The sequence below is a fragment of the Echinops telfairi genome, unplaced genomic scaffold, assembly GCF_000313985.2.
Source record: "Echinops telfairi isolate 266 unplaced genomic scaffold, ASM31398v2 ScPeMD7_18;HRSCAF=68, whole genome shotgun sequence".
In the NCBI taxonomy this organism is placed as follows: domain Eukaryota; kingdom Metazoa; phylum Chordata; class Mammalia; order Afrosoricida; family Tenrecidae; genus Echinops; species Echinops telfairi.
Window position 1 is genome coordinate 83,702,104 of NW_022103915.1, and position 16,202 is coordinate 83,718,305.

At 45.4% G+C, this 16,202-nt stretch overlaps 1 long non-coding RNA gene across 1 annotated transcript; it reads left to right on the plus strand.

Moving 5' to 3' along the window:
• The first annotated feature begins 2,182 nt into the window (after nucleotides 1–2,182).
• LOC123521463 lies at nucleotides 2,183–14,361 on the plus strand. Its single transcript, XR_006679904.1, has 3 exons — nucleotides 2,183–2,241; nucleotides 7,425–7,509; nucleotides 13,630–14,361. It is a non-coding gene; the product is annotated as an uncharacterized LOC123521463 (long non-coding RNA).
• The last annotated feature ends 1,841 nt before the right edge of the window (nucleotides 14,362–16,202 follow it).

Sequence of the window (16,202 nt, forward strand, 5' to 3'; positions counted from 1 at the left end):
CTGACGAAATACACAACATTCCTCTAGTTCTTTAAAGCTTCCTCCCACCCTACCCCCCACTATCATGATCCCAGTTCTACCTTACAAAGCCAGCTGGACCGGAGCATGTACCCTGTGAGCGCTCAACACACAGAATCCAGGACAGAAAACCCCCCAGGAACAATAATGGGAGTAGCGATACTAGGAGGGCAGGGGGAAGAAGCGGGGGAAAAATGGGGAACCAATCACAGTGATCGACGTATAACCCCCCGCCTCCTGGGTGACGAACAACAAAAACATGGGGGAAGGGAGACAATGGATGGTGTAAGATATGAAATGATAGGACTGGATCTGAACCTTCCTCTTCTCTGTATTCCCTGAAGCAAATAGGAAATGCTGACCGACCAGCTGACATAATTAAGCCAGCATTCACTTGAGTAAACAAATAAAGCAGGAATTTCTTGCCAGAATTGTTGGGTCGGTGGTTCAAGTCCCACCAGTGTCGCTGTGGCAGTGTGTTTGATCTTCTGATTTGGCATCAAAAATCAGGAGCCCTGGTGGCCCAGGGAGTTAAGCACTGGGCGGAAAGGTCAGTGGCTTGAACTCACTAGAAAGAGAGAGCTGAAAACACCTGCTCTCACATAGATTTGGAAACTCTGAGGAGGATTATCAGAGAGCATTCCTGCTGGTGTCCCGTCAGCATAATCTAATTAAAAAACAAGACAATTCTTAATAATAAAGCATTTATCTGCTATGGTAAAAAAGATGAAATAATAATCATTTATAAATTATCAAGGGTTCACGAGGGTGGGAGGGTGGAGGAAGGAGGGACAAAAGAGCTGGTACCAAGGCCTCAAGAAAGAAGAAAATGTTTTGAGAAGGATGATGGCAACATACATGTAAATGTCCTCGATCCAATGGATGTATGGATTGTTGTAAGAGCTGTAGGAGCCCCCAATAAAATGAATAAGTTAAAAATATATATCTAGCTGCCATACTTGGGAAATCCTGTGATATTGGAGCTGGGATTTTTCAAGAAGCACTTTCTCTGAGGCAGCCTTGCCCTGCACTACTTGGCCTGATTCCCGTGGCTTGAAGGTTGTTATCGGAAAAGACATTCTTCCAAGACTCTGGTATCATTTTTAGAATGACACATTTTCTCCTCCTCCTCCTTTCCCCCTCCTCCTCCTCCTTCTTCACTGTTAGGTCCCTCTGCAATTTGCTCTCATGTCCTCCCCTGTCTTACCCTCTGAATGTTAGTATCTGTTTGCCTGGACAGACAGTTCTGGGAACTCAAGAACTGAGCTTGTCTTGCACCTCTGAGTCATCCTCGGCTTCAAACAGGGACTTTAGAACAAGAAATTGGTTGCATCAAATCTGAAGGAGGGACCGGTATCAGCGCTTCAATTGTGAGCACCCGGTTTGCAGAAGGCTGTGGATGGCAGTGGAAGCCCAGATCTATTTGCAGGGTCCCTCGGGGAAGAAGTCACAGGTGAATCTCCTCTGACCTTCCTCTTTGAGAGCTGCGAACAGCCTGGCAATCAGTCAGAGAGCGCTGGAAGTTGATGCTGGCAAATGGAATCAGGTTACAATGTAACACCTGTCTTGTGTTCTCCCTTTTGACCCATTTTAAAGTTGTTTCTGTTTTTTATATTTTCTGCTTGCTCTGGTTGAGATTTTTCTATGCCCTGTCTAGTCATGATTGTTGCGTGCTGTTTGTGTCCTTGCTTTGTATGATTTTGTATAATTATATTTTGTTTTGTATGATTTTCTGTATAAGAAATCCAGGACAGGGAGATTTAAAAAGAAAGTAATTGGATAGGGGCATTGCAAGGGAGAATGGGGATGGGGGTGGGGACGGGGCGCTAACAACAATGAGTATGAGAAGAAAATGTTCTGAAATTGATTGTGGGGATAGAATCATTTTAAGATGATTGGATGATTAAATTGTATGATTCATAAAGTATATGTCCATAAAAGTATTATACAACAAGAACGTTACCTAATATTATGGACTGAATTTCATCCCACCAAAAAGAGGTTGACCTCCTAACCCCCGGCACCTGTGAATGTGACCTTATTTGGAAACAGGGTCTTCACAGGTATAATGAGTTAGCAGGAGGTCAGACTGGAGTAGAGCCGAGTCCGATGTAACTGAAGATGCAACAGAGGCTGGAGCTGTGCTGCCAACAAGCCAAGGAACACGGAGGCTATCAGATGCTCTATCAGATGCTCGGAGAGGCAAGGAGAGATTCAAGGATGGTGAGACTTCACCTTACACACTTTGGGTGTTGTCGGGAGACCCCAGTCCCTGGAGAAGGACATCGTGCGTGGGAAAGTGGAGGCGGAGAGGACCCGGTGGTGCTTTGTTCTGTGGTGCACAGGGTCGTTATGGGTCGGAACAGACTCGAAAGCGTCTAACAGCAATAAGCCATTTAGGACCTGGTTAATGACACGCCTAGGCATCTAACGCACCCAAGGACAGACAGTGCTGAGAAATCAAAGGGGCTGGTGAGACAACCAGATGTCGGGGACAGCAGGACACTTCTACCGCCAAGAGGGTGGGAAAGACCCGGGGAAGGTGCTGCCTGGTGGGAAGGAGAACCCGGGCTTTCATGTGGGGAGCTGGTACCCCTGCAGGAAAGCGCTCCCCTAGACAGAGAGGGCAAGGAAACCATCTGAGTTCCCCCTCCTTCTCCACTCCCCACAGGGAGCTAGTGCCTCTCACTGGCCTTTCTCGCTGGGAGCTTGTCAGGGAAACCGGACAGCCCCTCAAAGCGTGGAAAGGAGCTAGGAGGACAAATGGGCACCGATTAGCATGGTGTGAACTAATAATCCTGGTGGCTTGCATAGATAAACAGATCCATGTAGGCATATATGGTGACTGATCAGTATTGACAGTTGCCGCAACTCCTCTAGGTCACAGACTATCAAAATGGTTCCATTTCTTATTTCTCTGCCACTAGTTGCCACGCACGATTTCTTGAGACTGCGAGTAGGAACAGTTTTGACCTGTAACTGGAGTTCAAAGGAGGGCTCTTAAACTCATTCCAAATTACCTGGACTTTAAACTATTTTCTCTGGCTCGCATGCCCAAAATATTCGTGGACATGGAGGCTAGTTGACATTACCCACTTTGAAATTCAGCCGAGCTCTCTTGAGCCTCACGTCTTAACAGCTGCAAGGGAGAGAGTTCTTCAGAAGGAGGCGAGGCACTAGTTCTGAGGCCAAGACTAGCCTATGTCTCATAGGTTAGCCCTTCATCAGAGGGTCAGGTCACCTGGCAGAGCCAACAGCGCTTCCACCCACTCCACACGGGCACCGGTTACTTTTTAGGGTGCAGAGATGGCTGCAATGCCACGTCCGTCCACCAGAGGGCCACCGGGCCGGCCCTCACAATCTTGGTGCTTCATGCACACCGTTACAAAGTGCCCTGTGGGGTCTCAGGTATCGTATCTCAGAGCCTCCCCTGGTGCCAGAAAGGAGGAATATTCTATCCAGTTTCCCCATTTCTCTTCCAGTGGTTCACTTTATGTTTAATGAAATCGAAAAATTTACACATTGCAAAATTGAAATGAAGTTGTATTTGTGTATGCGTGCATATGTATGTGCAAGCACACAGATGTTCATTTTGCAGGTGGGGCCCAAGAGTGGGGGGAAAAACCATTTGTGTAATTCAAGCTGGCTTACCGGTCACCTTTCTGGTCACATCTCCGGTCACATCAGTCAATATCTACTACATATTAATATTCTAGAAAACTCAGATTTGGAAAAAGAATTTAGAAATAATTTGGCATCCCTATCACATATAAAGGAACCCGTGTGTAGCTATTGAGTAAGGGTTGGACTGTTAGCTACAAGTCTAAAGTTCAAACCCACCAGCTGCTCCACAGGGGAAAGTTGAGGCTACCTGCTCCTGTAAAGATTCATAGCCTCAGGAACCCTGTATCGAATCCACTCCACAGCAGTGGGTTTAGTTCTTGTTCGGGATCACATATTGCTGTGAAAATTGACATAGTCTTTGCTGCTTATGAGATGTCTAGAAGGTAAGAGACTTTAGGAACATTGTTATTAAGAACCTTAACAACGAATTACTAAGGAATTGTGGTGGGATTGTATTTGAGTGCCCTGTCCTCCTCCTCCTTAGTACCAACAAAGACTTAAGAGACTTGTTTATTTCCATTTTCCATAGAAAAATGTTTGCTTCTCTGGTTCTAGTCCCATCTTTGGTCTGCTGATGTTTTTCCCAAACGCCACTGAATCGGGGGCTAGAAAGGCCTGATGTGGTAGGAACATTTCCTGGGATGCTGGTGGAATGAGGAAAACCTAAGTCAACCTCCTAATCACAGCGTCGATTAAAATGAGAAAAAAATTAGCAAAGACTTTTTGTATCAAGCAGAGATTAGTCCACAAGGATACTTAACGGAGAATGCATTAAGCTGGGAAAACGATGAGTGTGGGCCCCTTAAAAGAGCCTATCACTTCTCAAAAAAGAGCACAGAAATCTGTACTTTAATTAATCCCCAAAAAGAGCCATCACAGGAACTTTAATCTTTTCAAAGAAATGAGTGGGCACGAAATTGCCTTGAGTCAGAGAAGGTCAGAGGGACAAAGAGTAAAGGTCAAACTCAATGCGAAAGACAAACTTAAAATTCTGTTGAGGCGACACAAAGCAGAAATGACACTCAAATCAAAGCAGGAAAGAAAGAAACAAACTTGAGCCATCGCTCCAGAATGTTAAGAACCTAAGTGAAGCAGGTATTTCAAGGGGACAGATGTGGGGGATAGAGTTCAGCATTCTAATTTCTGGAGAGGTAAATTCCTCGGAATAAGCAGACCAAGTAAAAGATCCTAAATCCACAATCAAAGCTGTAACAATACATTTATCCAAAACCAATAAAGGATTAGATTTGAAATAGAAGCAAGTCAGATGATCTAATAAAATAGTTATTAACATTCAGGGAGCAACCTGTTATTTACAAGCACTTTCAAATGCATACATCTTTTCATTTGATATTCTCAACAACCAGATGAAGTGGACAGATACACTTCTCCTCTTGTCCTGACACACATGAACCTCTGTCTGAGAGGCTAAGTGGGTTGTTCAAGGGATGTAGCTTGGAAGTCCAGAGTCCAAGTTCAAGGCCAGGCCTTCCAAAATGGGGGTCTGAGAAGCATCTAAAACTCCACGAAAAATACATCTGCAATAACATGCAAAAAGAGCAACTCCCTTTCTTTGTTTTTAATTAAATTATGTTTATTATAAGAAATTAAAACAAAAGAAAAAAGTTAAAACAAAACAAAGCAACACATTGCAAATCTCACCATTTGGAAATAAGCATGAGCAATATTCGATAAAACTATTTTCTGGACATTTCATATATCCCTCAGGACTCTGAAGCTACTGTTTCCTTGTCCTCTCATACCTAGTATTGCTAGTAGAAGGTCTGATGTAAATTGTTTATGAATTTATTGTTTGAGGAATTATTAGTTTTCGTGCATGACTGAAGGCGTTTACAAGCTTCTCTTTATTCTTTGAGTTTGCGAATTTTACCAAGCTGCATCTTAGGATAGGCCTTTAACACTTTTTTAATACATCATTTTATTGGGGCTCTTATAACAATCCACACATCAATGATCTCAAAGTACGTTTGTACATATGTTGAGGATGGCCCTTTTTCTATGGTTGGTTTGACACTCATGAGGTTCTAGAGTTTAGGGGCAGGAGTGGGTGACCTCTAGCACAAGGGTTCCTGGTGGCACAATGGTTAAGCACTCAGCTGGCTAACCAAGGGTGGCTGGGGGGAGCGTTGAACCCGCCCCGCAACTCCAAGGGACCAAGAGTTGGCGAGCGGTTTCTGTAAAGCTGACAGCCAGGAAGACCCGATGGGGCAGTGGTATCCTGCCACATGGGCTTGCCACGAATTAAAACAGGCTCAATGCACATTGAACAAAACCAAGTAAACTCACGGCTGTCAAGCCGGTGCTGACTCATCATGGTCCTATAGGACAGGCTAGAACTGTCCCGTCTTTCTCCCAAGGGATGGGGGTGGTTTTGAACTGCTGACCTTGCAGTTAGCAGCCCCACTCTCAACTAGGCCTCCTTGAGTGGCACATTACAACAATTCTAAAGGAAGGCAACCTGGGTTTTCCTTGCTGTGGGGCCACATACGGTGTAGACCACTGCTTCGCACTTCAGTGTCTTTGTCTGCAAGGCAGGGATAAGAAGACAGGCAGTGTGTTTATTATAATGAAGGGAATGGCATAGTTTTATGTGCACACACTTTGAATTATATGAAATGCTTGAAAAAGTGCCTGGCCCAGTGTAGGCACTCTATAAATGTTAGCTGTCATTAATACTAGTTTTCAGCTCTGGGAAACATCTTCTTATATCCATGATTGTTTCCTCGTCTCCATTGTATTGAAGAGCAGATAACTTTAAGTAATACAAGTGGGAAATACGATTGCATTTTCTAGTTAAAAAAAAGTGGTGGATATGGACATTAGAGAGAGGGAAAAAAAGGCACCCACATCGTTCTTTACCTGTGGTTCTCAACCTGTGGTTCACAACCCCTTTGTTAGGAACCAGGACACCACTCCTCTATCCATCCCAGGCGGGTCCACTCACATGCAGATACGCCCACATATGAGTACCCGGCGTGAAGACTGTTACCCATGCTCCACCATGCTTCAAGACAAAATTTCATTTAATTGTCATTAGAAATATATATTTCACAATATATAATTACATACTGTTTTGTGATTAATCACTATGCCTTAATTATGTTCAATTTTTAACAATGAAAATACATCCTGCTTATCAGATGTTTACATTATGATTCATAACAATGGCAAAGTTAGTTATGAAGTAGCAACGAAAATAATGTTCTGGTTGGGGGTCACCACACAAGAGGAACCATATTAAAGGGTCGCGGCATCAGGAAGATTGAGAACCACTGTTCTTGACCCTTCAGGTGGGAGGCGACGAAGACTGGTAAGTGCTTTGAAGGCTCCAAGCGCCTGCCAGCCACTCACCTGCCTTACTGCCACTGGGCCCTGAGGACTGCTTCTAACAGAAGTCTATAGGAAACACAGACACCAAGGCAGGGATGTTGCCCCCGGGCCATCCATGACAGAAACACGTCAGTGAGAACATTATGAAGGAAAACAGGGAGCTACTCGGGTACCTGTCTGAGCCATGGGAAACTGCTGTCACCTCTAGAGGAGATTTTAAAAACGGATTGTGGCATGAGCTAGCCTCTAGTCTCAAAAACACCACTCTGCGCACTTACTCAAAAGACATAATTCAAAGAAGGAAGAGTTAGGGATGGTTACATTGGTATTATTTAGAACTGTGAAAACGTGAAGTAAAAAGCCTATCAATGAGCTTTAGTTCAAATGAATATTCTGTAACTCACTGCTATGGGGTTGATGCTGACCCACAGGGTCCTGAGAGGACAGAAGAGAGCAGCCCCTTTGGATTTTCTCTGTGGGAGCAGAAAGCCTCGTCTTTCTCATGTGGAACGACAGGTGAGTTCGAACTGCCACCTTGGGGTTTCCAGTTCAATGTGTAGTTGTGTTAGTAGTTGTGTTAGTCTGGGTCGACTAGAGAAACACATTCAGAGACATGCACATGTGTATAAGAAAGAGCTTTATATACAAGAGCAATTGAGTATTGAGAAAACACCCCAGCCCAGTCCAGATCAAATCCATAAGTCTGCTATGAGCCCATATGTCTGATACCAATATGTAAATACCTCTTCAGACTCACAAAACACATGCAATGACGCTGAATGCTGGAAGATCACAGGCCAGTGGGTGAGAAGTCTTGTGGATCCAGTGGCATTGTCAGGGGTCTCCACGTGGCTCCTCCAGCTCAGGGCACTAGTATTTCATGTGTCTTGTCAGCTGCCATGTCTCCCAGGGAGTGAGCCTGTGTCCTGCCTCCAGTGAGCTATTTATGCCCTTAGCACCTCCAAAATGAGGTTATCAAGCTACGACCTTATTGATAGGCTAGACTCCACCCCTTCCCTCTGAATCTTCAAATTGACAACAGACTATGGAACTACCACAGTCGTTCACTACACCACCAGGGCCCCTTGAATATTATATCTTAGTTCTCACGACCCTTGAGGCAATGCCGACTCATAGTGAACTTACAGGACAGGGTAGAATTGTCCCTGTGAGGTTCTGGGACCTTCAGTCTTTACGGGAGAAGAAAGTCCCATCTTTCCCCCTCGGACCGACTGGTGGTTTTGAATTGTGGACCTTGGGATTAGCAGCCCAACTCACGACCACTGTGCTACCAGGGTAAGTAATAGATAGCCACTAAGATTATTGAAAATGGAATATGTAGATAAACTTAGCAAGAGAAGTAAAACTAAAACTTTCACAACACCGTGATTGAAAAATACGAAACTGTACATGCAGGTAAAAATCAGAGTACAATTTAGAGAAATGACGTAAGTTAAGTTGAGGTGACAGGATTCAGGCAAATTTTCCTTTCTTTCCATACTTTTCAATGTAAAAATGATTCCAAAATTGCCGATACTATTGCTAAAACATGGGGGTTCTACCTGTCCCTTAGGGCCGGTGTGCGTCAGAATCTTCTCATTGGTGGCGAGTTTTCAGAGCTGGGCCTGGCGGACAGAGATGTAAAACAACCCGTCATTTCCACTCTGCACCCTTTACTCTTTTCTGCCTTTTGAATTTTGTGTCCTGTGCATGTGGGGCCAGTTTAGAAAATTAAATGGAGAGGCAATAAAATATATTTCTGATTAAAAAAATTAGGCCAAATGGTCTGATGAGGGAGAGAGATTAGTTGAGATGAACGTGGCCTTGAAAAATCCGGAAGACTTAATTCTTGTGCCACAGAATTGACGAGCAGGGAGAGGAGACCATGCAGGTTGGAAGGACTGCAGTAGGGGGCGTGGGTCCGCCTTGGGAGTCAAATGGAAGTGGTCCAGCGCGGGCAACACCTTGGGGCTAGGAGACAAGGGAGCCCGAACTTGCAGTGCAAGAGCGGAGCAGGGGTGGTGGGGAATGGGGGCAGAGGAGAAGGGGGTATGTGTGCTGGCCGGTAAGAGAGGGAGACCCGGGGGACCCCCATATGCAGAGGTGTAACGTGGATGGAGTGGGTACCTGTCCTGGCTAGACAAGCGGAGTGCGCAGAGTAGGGGTTCCGGGGTGGATGTGTGTGGTAGATTTTATATCAACACGGAGGGGCGCAGGATTCTCCGATGACGCGATCTCACACGGAGAGGCCAGCTGCACGGTGGCTCTGTGAAGCCCTTCCTGATCTGGTCGCAGTCTTGGTAAGATCTGGGGAGGTTTCACTCACGCTGTGGCCTGCTCTTCGTGTAAACTGACCATGAATGGAAGCTAGCTGACTTCTCTGGTTGGATTTGGACCCTGCATGCGGTTCGTCCGCCGACTTCTGGCGCGTCACCTGCCCTCATTAGACGGTTGACCTTGGATTCATTGGGCCGTCTCAGCTTCATTCTGTGACCTTCCCGCTTGCTGGTGAGCAGCCAGTCCATCCTGGAGTCTGCAGAAGCCTTTAGCTGACGTCTGACCCATAGACTTGAACTGGATTGGACTTGCCCCTTTCGACATCGGTGTGAGCCATTTCTGGATATAAATATCTTTCTGTCTACAGACAGGCAAGCATCAGTGGGCTTGCCGAAGCCAGCCTAACACAGCTTGGAACAGGAGAGCCTGCCGGCGTCCTTTGCTGAGTCCCAGGCACCTCCAGGCTCTGCAGGCTGGGGCTGGGTAGGGAGGGAGGAGGCAGAAACACCATCCTGGGCTTTTGCCTCTGGGATCAGTGTGGGTGGCCATGGCCTGCCTGGCACGTTTTGTAGCTGTAGATCGTAATAGTGTCTTCTCTTCAATAATTGGGAAGATAGGGTGAGAAGGCAAAGGCTGAGGTTCAGGTCTTGCTTAGCGGTGACCCTAATCACTATTTTGGCATCCTCAACTATGGCTACTATGACCTGCCTTGTAGAGAGGAGTGGGGGCCACAGCGAGGCTACCTTTGAGAATGCTGCAGCAGGGAACACCCGTGCTCTCTGGACTTTAAAGTCAACACAGGACAGATTGAAGCCCGCCATTTTAAAGAGTCAGGATGATTCCCAGGCCACTTAATTTATTTATTTTGAAATTAATCATTTTGTTGGGGGCACTCTTACAAGTCTTACAACAATCCATCATTGAATGGTATGAAGCACACTTGCACATATGTCGCCATCAACATTTCCCAAACAATTTCTTTCTACTTGATCCCAGACTACTTTAGACCTGGCGGAAGCCTGCAATAAGATGCTAACTTTTTCATCAGAAGGCAGGCTGGGGAGATACCCCCTGATAGAGGAAAGGCAGTGTCCACGCTGTGCATGTTCAGCAGGGAGTACAGGGTCCCAGGCCTTGATCTCTAGTTGTGGGGAGAGGAGGGGCCCCCACAAATCATCACAGGTCCGGTAGGCGCAATTGTACAGCGATAATAAGTAAAGATTATAGTAAAGTCAGAGAGAGCATGAAAGGAGAGAGTCAAATAATGGAGTCAGACACAATTCATGGTAGCATGCTCACCTCAGCCCCGCTAGGTGGTCCTCGTGGGGGGAGCCTAGCCACGAGAGAAGGAGTGAGCAGGAGAGCCCCCGGGAGCGAGGACCGGGGAAAGCCTTCACTTTATTGCTAACCAAGGGTTATATCTCATTAGGGGGACATGATTAGAGGTAACCACACGTCACAGGAAGGGGCAGTCCAATAGGCATACACATTGTAGGAAGGGGATCTATGATAGGCATAAGCATAACAGGAAGGGGATGAGCTAGGGGTGTGCCCATCGGAATGGGAAGGTCTAGGGGTATACATGTGACAAGATGGGCGGACCCTAGATTCATGATGGCGGCCTAACCTTGGTCATCCTTGGGCGGGTTTGACCTCTCTGGTGTCTCCTAAAAGGAAACAGACAACTACTATCCTTATCAGAAGGGAGTGGGCCCTACTTGTTGTGGGACAAACAGCAGTGTCTGCTTGCTCTAGATGGCTACTCCTGAGGACCTCCAAGTATGGTCATTCGCAAGTTTGGCATATATGTGGGGGAGAAATCCTTGTTTCCCACATCGAGTCCCAGCGGCAAGCAAGGAGAGAGAGGCAGTGGTCTACTCCTTGTTGGTGCTGTTAGGTGTCCTTGAGTGGGTCCTCACTCCTAGCCACCCAGTGCACAGCAGGACGGAACCCCTGCCATCACCCACGTATGTCCTGGTAATACATCGCCTCTGCCGCTTCCAAGTTACTTGATCTTCCAGCGCTTCCGTTTCTTCATGTGAAATGGGGACAGTAATCGTACCTGTCTCACTTGGGAGGAAGCAGGGAGGAGATCAGGTAAGTGTACTCACAGCCCCACACATAGTAGGTGTTGTACACATGTTTGTGGTGCACATTACTTTCCTAAGGTTGGCATGACAAAACGCACCAGCAGTGGGTGGCTTTAAAGGACAGTTATTTTCTTCGATTTTGCCTGCGGAAGTCCAGCTCCGGTCGTCAGCTCTAGGGGACAGTTCTTCATGGTCAGTAGTCACAGGCATTTCTTGGTGACTTGTAGGTGTGTTTTCACCTGATGTTTTGTGTGTGCTTCTGTCTATTCGGCCTTAAAAAAAAAGATAATAAAGACCTGCTGTATGGCCTAAAGAAGCACCATGGTCAAAAGGACTGTATTCTTACCATGTTTCCTGATCCTGACTTCTGGTGAACTATTATTTCCCTAATAACCCCCCATAATAAATACGATTTGTGAGTTAAAAAAAAAAGACAATATACAGAAGGGATTGGTTTCAGGACCCACCTTATTCTGGTATGGCCTTATTAGCCTAAAAAAGAAAGGCCAGTTTTCAAATCGGGTAACAGCTACAGGGACCTGGGGTAGGACTGACAGTAAAGGTTGACCCATTTGAAAATGTAGGCATCGGTAGAGGATGGAGAGGAGATCATGGTCTAGGGATTCGTGAAGTTGGAGCATTGCGTTTGGGACCTGGTGCTTTTACTGTTGTATCCTTCATGAATCATACACTCTGATTGTTCAATTATCTTAGGCAGCATAGTGCATCGCCACAACCAATTTCGGAACATTTTCTACTCAAACTCATTGTTAGCTCCTCATTTCCCCACATCCTCCCCTGCCCTGTCCCTACCCCTGCCCCAGGTACTGTCTCTGTAGTGGTAGCTATCCTGGACTTCATCTTCAGAAAAACACAGAAAACATAAATAGGAAGCAAGCAAGCAAACAACCCAGCAGCAGTGAGTGGACAAAACAGAGAAACAGTTCTATTGACAAGACAGCGGAGAACATGTAAAACTGACACGACTTAAAAAAGGGTCAGAGGGAGGTCAGATGATAAGGTGTTTTATTTGAACATAACTACATCTCCCATCATTGATTTTTACAATGCTTGATGTCTGATAGCATTCATCTCCCTGGACTGTGCTCAGAGGGGAAGTCACCTGGGGCTTAATCCCCATGGGGACTCTGCAAGTGGATGTGGGCTTCCATTACCATCGACAGCCTTCAGCAAACTGGGTGTTCACAATCTAAGCCTTGACCATTTCCTCCTCTGGATTTGGATTTTACCATTTCCAGTCCTTGGATCACACAGGTTGCCATATTTCTTCCATGTGGACTTGGTTGATATTGTACTTAGATGGATGCTTGTTTCAATACAAGCCTTTAAGATCTTGGATGCTATTCTTTCTGACAGCCAGACACCCAGATGATGTTATGATTTCTGGTTAAGGTGAGAGCAAGGTAAAAACCAACCCAAGCCTGTCCCAAGACTGTGGCTCATGGCAGTCACACGTGTGTCAGAATGGCGCTGTGCTCTGTAGGGTTGTCAATGGCTGGATTTTCAGAAGTACCGGGGGTCTCCTTGTGGACTCTGCCGCTGAGCGTGTTAACTGTTTGCCTCAGCCAGGGTCTTCAGGGGGATGGCAGAGCTATTAGCAATTACGGGAAAGCAGGAAGAAGAACCCGTTTATTGTAGTTCAGCACGAAAACATTTTATGCAGTGTCTGGGATGGTTCTGTTCCAGGTCAGAGGTGTCGTAAAACCAGGCTCAGGAGTCCCCGGTCTCTTCAGGCCAGCAAGCCTGGTCTCTTTTTGTGAATTTGATGTTTTTTGTTCTAGATTTTTCTCCTGTTCTTTCTGGGATCCTCTGTTGTCATCTCAGGGAGAGTGGCTGTCTCTTGAATCTTTGAGGGGGCTAATAATTGCTGTTTCAAGATGAAGTTTAAAAACAAACAAATAAACAGACAATCCCCCGTGTTACAGATTTTACCCATATATTTTAAGTCTCATGTATGAGATATGTCTGAAGAGGCATGTGTAAGCACATTTGATTACACTCGAACAGTGAAAATACGCAACTGTGTATGATTGTGGAAACAGGCAAGACTGTTCGGTGGACCTCTTTCTGAGTTCTCGAGCTCACTGTCTTGGGGGGATGAGGGGTCCCCAATGTCTTCAAGTTCTAGAAGCTGTGGCATTTCTGAGAATTCTCATAAACAACAGACGTCTAAGCTTGGGGCTGCTTGGTGCTTATGCTTAAAACGTTTATTCCTCTGTGTTCAATCACTCTTGCACATGCCCCACAGAACCAGGGTGCATCATGGAGCGGATTCTTTCTCCTGTGGGGTCTCCTGGTGCATCCCACTCCTCTGGCCCAGGGACATCCTGCTGCAGAACGCTGGAGGACGAAGACCAGGCCCGGCTAAGCCTGCTCCCATGAGGTCCAACCGCACCACGTGATGTGAGCCAGTGCCCATCCTCAGCCCTGGACACCAACAACTGTGTCGTCTTATCCCAGATCCTGGGGACAGAATACATGCGTTTTCATGACAAGACAAACTGTTCTGTGGCAAGCATCGTGGAAGTCCTGATCAGCACTCAGAAAGAACGGTACTGCTTCATCCGATGCCACATGCCTTTGAGCAAAGGGCTCAAGGTAAATTTAAGTAGCACCATGGTTTCTGAAGACCCATTATCATGAATTCCAGCTGCACTGTGCCATTCACAGACTCTAAAAGACTGCTATTTACTTTTTCTACTATTTTAAAAGGCAATTTTTAAAAATTTATTTTTTTAGATTTCTTTCTCCTCAGGCCTCCTAAATAATGGTTGTGTGTTTCCTCCTTAATGGGATGGAGCGAGCTCTTTGCTGCTGACTCTATTGATCAGGTTCAAGTTCATGGTAGTGGTTTGTTTGAAGTAGATTTTTTGTATATGTGTGTCTGAGCGATAAAAGTCATGCAAAGAGACAGGTGGCACAGTCCTCTGAGTTCTTGCTGTGACCAAGAAGCCTTTATTGTTTCTACTTTGGGAAAGGAAATAACACGTTTATAAGAAAAATCTTATTTGGCTTTGTAGTCAGTGCAATTATTGGGATTAAAAAAAAAAATCTCACTCATGACATTCCCTGACTTCATGCTACTGCAACTATATAAGGGTTAGTTATTTAAAACAGATATTTATGATGCACACCATACATGCACGTGAAATGCACTTTGACTTTCTAATTAGGACGCTGTTGATGCTGGTAAGTGCTACCTGTACATAGCTCCGCATATTGTCTGTAGGGGAAAATATTTCTACAAATGAAAAGCTGTGTGAGAAGACACAGAATCTCAAATCACATAGAAACAAAACAGTGCCAAAATATGGAAGCAGAAAGGGGCCTGTGTGTGTGTGTGCAGAGATGAGAGTCAGTAAAAAAAAATGTGTTGCTACAAGTGTGGTGCACAAGCAGATGGTGACCGGCTGTTGGAAAGCACTGAGTCTGGTGTTTGAGAACCTCTTTTACAACCGGCAGCCATCTACGTGAGATGTCAGCTAAGCCCACATAAAAGAAGCGCACACCAATCTGTAATTCAAGACTAGTAAATAGATAAAATTCAAAATCAGAGAAGGGAATTGTATTAGAGCTTCGATTTCGAGCACTCGGTTTGCAGAAGGCCATAGATAACGGTGAAAGGCCAAGCCCCCTTTGCAGGGTCCCCGTGTGGATTCAGCCTCCAGAGAATTCCCTGGACCATGGACCAGCCTGGGAACAGACAGACAGCCCTGTCCTCGGACACAGTGCGTCAGAAAGTGAATGGATGCAGATACAGTTAGGTTACCTTTTAGCAATTTACCATCTGATTTCCTTTTTGACCCATTTTTAATTTGTTGTAGTTTTTTCAGTTTCTGCTTTCTTTTGGCCTGAGGTTTCTCTGTGTTTTACTTTGCTACTGTTTTTGTTATTTTGGTATAATCGTCCTTGCAGGAAATCCATGGTAGGTCAACCTATAGAGACAGTAACTAGATGAATTGTTTCTTAGGGTTCTAGTAGGGAAAGGGGGACGAATGGGGAGCTAATCACACTGAGAACAAACATGAAGAAAGTGCTCTAAGACTGATGTGGTAGTGATCGCGCAACTCTTTTTAATGTGTTCATTGAATTGCACGTGTGTGAATTATGCCACTGAAACTGTTTAAAAAGTATTGCTACTGGGTTCCAGTTCATATTTCAAACAGGACCTGTTTGAACACCCTCTGTGCTGGACGGATGACTGCAGACAGGTTCTCTCAGTAATACACTGGCCTTCGTCTCTCTAAGGTGCCTTTAAAAACGGTCCTATGAAACAGTGGTTTCTGGGAGGGTTGGCCGGGCCAGTTCAGGTGCAAGCAGAGAGGAGAGTTGAGAAGGTTAGGATGACTGTGTTTTAGATTCCCAAGAGGTGATCTTGATAGTTTCTGGAAGGACAAAAGACAATCACAGGTGCTTATTCAGAATAAGTTTTAAGGAAACGAAAAACTGCTTTGGTGAGAAAAAGGCCAGAAAATTGCTTGGAGTAATTTTGTTCCATCCAACAATGCCTCTTCATTCTCCCTTCCAGGGTGGCTAGGTCTGTCCTCTGAGCAATCACTGGGAAAAAGTATCCAGTCACCCAACAGCCCCCATCTTGCCCCATTCAGATTTATTTTGGTTCCACAAACTCAAAGAATATGGAAAAGAAACATGATTTAAGTCCCCTGAGGCAGGCAACACTGTTATTTTAAAGTGGTGTCCATAGAAGAGTGCAGAACTCTTTATTAAAAAATAATTTTATTAGGGGCTCATACAATTCTTATCACAATCCATACATACATCAATTGTGTAAAGCACATTTGTACATTCATTGCCCTCATC